A 3,099-nucleotide genomic window follows, 5' to 3' on the forward strand; every position below is an offset into this window, starting at 1 on the left:
CCTCCCCTTGCCGGACAAATACTGGCAATGAAAATTTTATCCTCTACTACAATTTGAACTGGCTTTCATCCATGTCGAGCGCCACCTAATAGGCGTGCGTTAGCGCTCTCTTTTTTTTATTTTAAACTCGTTTCACTCGTTATTGTTCGTTGCATTTGTTCGGGGCGGACGTCCCATGACACGCATTCAAGTTCATCCTTCATTCATGCATTCAGTTCTTATTTTACTTTTTTATTTATTTTTTATCACAGAGATTTCGTGCCGGCCTCGCGCCCTCGGTCACAGAGGCCTGTTTGGGATACCTATTCAGCACAACGTATACAAGCGGATGGAAGAAAAAGTAATTTACAACTTAACGTTTCGTCGATATGGGCATCGACAGTGAGAGAAGGAAATGGCTGCGGTTGTTTAGGGAACCATCCAGCATGTACTACCCGACCACATAGCATTCAACTTGGCCTCCCGTAGTCATGACCGGAAACGCGCGGGGACGTTACCGTCGACAAATACAGTGGTGTCCAAGGAAATCGCATCGCACTTTGAATACTTTCAGGACAGTTGGGCACGTACTGTAAAGTGGTTCAGTGTGTCCTCGTAAATATCACGATAAAAAATCACGATATGTCGACCAAAGCGCCCCCACTTCTGGGTGCAATAATGTTATGTGGGCAAGTGCGTTTCAAGTAAAACGTCTGATCTGTATGTAATATACATAATGGATATACGAGTACAGGTCGTAAACGCTGAGTTTGGGTCTCGCCGTGAGTGGTGCACAGATAGTCAAATGGGAAGGCGACCGCTCGCGATAAGCTGAAAATCCGGGTATCGAGTCCCGTTCCGCGAAAAATTTTCGTTGTCGTCATTCCATTCGACAGCTGATGGTTGTCCTCGTTCGTAACTGCGAATTCATTTAATGTATCCTGTACGATAATCACTTGGCGACTGTAAGAACTGTACGCTGTTGTGATACACAATAGCCTTATTCTTTACCTAACGTCGATTTTTGAAATTGAATTTTCTTCGTGACCGACTGTTGTTATTATTACTGCTGTAGTAGCAAATTCTGTGCAATTACATTATATATAAAGAGGCTGATCTGGATGAATCAGAGATATAAATTATTGAGGGTTATATAAACGAGGTTCCACTGTATGTATCTACATATATACTCCTCAGACCACTGCTAAGTGCATGGAAGTGCACAGCACGGTGTACGTCCCATTGTACCAGTTATTAGGGCTTTCTCCTGTTCCATTTATATATGGGGTGTGGGAGGAATGATTGTTTAATGCTTCTGTGCATGCTGTATTAATCTAAATCTTGTTCTCATGATACCTATGAGATCGATATTTAGGGTTCTGTAGTTAGAGTTATCATTTGAAGCCGGTTCTTGAAACTTTGTTAGTAGACTTTCTCCTGCTCGCTTTGTCTGTCTACAAGAATCTGCTACTTCTGTTCCTTCAATATCTCTGTGACACTCTTCGATTGGTCAAACAAACCTGTGGCCATTCGTACTGCCCTTCTATGCATATGTTCAATATCTCCTGTGAGTCCTATTCTGTATGTGTCACAGACAGTTGAGCAACATCCTAGATGGGTTACATGAGTGATTTATAAGCAATATCATTTGTAGTCTGATTCCATTCTCCTAGTAGTGTACCAATAAGCCGAGGCCTGACACCTGCTTTACCCCATGTGATCATTTCACTCCATTTCATGTCCCTACTAAGTGCTACTCCTAGGTATTTGTATGAGTTTATCGACACCAGCTGTGGCTCACTGGTATTATATTCATAGTGGAACATATCATTTTTGGACCACGATTGTTGGCAAGTGCTGGTGAGCAAGTGCTGGTGACTACGTTGAGCTACAATACTGGGCTGTTGCTATTCGCCGGTCTGGAGCTAAAAGGGTTGGGTTCTTCTAAGCCAACTAACGGGCGTGGTCTGTCCCAATTAGAGGATTGCAATGGCGAGTGTATTTCCCGCAAAATGGCTGGTGTTTCTTCAGAGCATCGACAGGCAGCAGCATTTCACAGTAGCGGTATGAGCTTTAGCGGGATATGGTCTATCGCAGAGCCTACTTTCTGCTCTGGAGGCTGATTAGCCGAAACGTCTGCGTATGAAAAGAGCGTCGTGGAGGTGGGCAAGAAGTCAGTCGGTAGCAGGAGGCGAGTTGGGCCCTCTAGGGCGGAGGTGGTGTGCAGGCTTATTGCGGAAGTTTGTAGTCAGGAATCAGAGAGGTTGTTCACTAGGTGTGGAAAGTTCAATAAGTGTTGGGAAGTGCGTTCCCTTTCGCACGCATGGGAGACCACTTAGTCTATTGCCCGTTTTAGAGATGGGTGTTGATGCTCAGCAAGTGTGCACGGACTGTTTAGGAAGAGGCCGCCTAAGAGAACGTGGCTAGCTGGAGGCGTTGTCTAACGCACGAAACGGACTCTAAATTAAACTCCGGTAGCCGTGTCATCCTCAGCCCACAGGTGTCACTGGGTGCAGATATTGAGGGGAATGTGGTCAGCACACCTCTCTCCCGGCCGTATGTCAGTTTCCGAGGCCGAAGCCGCTACTTTTCAATCAAGTAGCTCCTCAGTTGGCCTCACAAGGGCTGAGTGCACCCCGCTAGCCAACAGCGCTCAGCAGACCGGATGGTCACCCATCCAAGTGCTAGCCCAGCCCAACAGCGCTTAACATCGGTGATCTGACGGGAACCGGTGTTACTACTGCGGCAAGGCCGTTGGCACGAAGCGGACTGGGCATAGGATATTAAAAGAAAGGAAACTGCATTTTGTTTCAAAGTAAATTTGAACGATGGAGTTCTTGCCTGTGCCCTTATCCTCTTTAACTGTGGTCTTGTAGGGTTTACAGAGAATATGATAAAAACCGGTTGTTGACATTACAGAGACTGACTGTGGTGTTCATTGTGCAATACAGTGCGCGTACTTGATAGTTTTTTGAGAGTAGTTAGACTGCTACAGGGCTCTGAGTAGTGGTATAGAGGAAGTCACTGTTTTAACCCTGTCTCGAGGGTCAAGGCGAGACTAGAGACCCTGATTCGCGTGGTAGCGTATGTGAAGTAGAGAACACAAATTATACATGTCCG

The 3,099-nt window shown here is 45.8% G+C and overlaps 1 pseudogene; it reads right to left on the reverse strand.

The window, feature by feature from the left end:
* Positions 1 to 2,620: 2,620 nt before the first annotated feature.
* LOC126212085 (5S ribosomal RNA) lies at positions 2,621 to 2,738 on the reverse strand (annotated as a pseudogene).
* Positions 2,739 to 3,099: the final 361 nt, after the last annotated feature.

Source organism: Schistocerca nitens, chromosome 1 (genome assembly GCF_023898315.1).
Source record: "Schistocerca nitens isolate TAMUIC-IGC-003100 chromosome 1, iqSchNite1.1, whole genome shotgun sequence".
NCBI lineage: Eukaryota > Metazoa > Arthropoda > Insecta > Orthoptera > Acrididae > Schistocerca > Schistocerca nitens.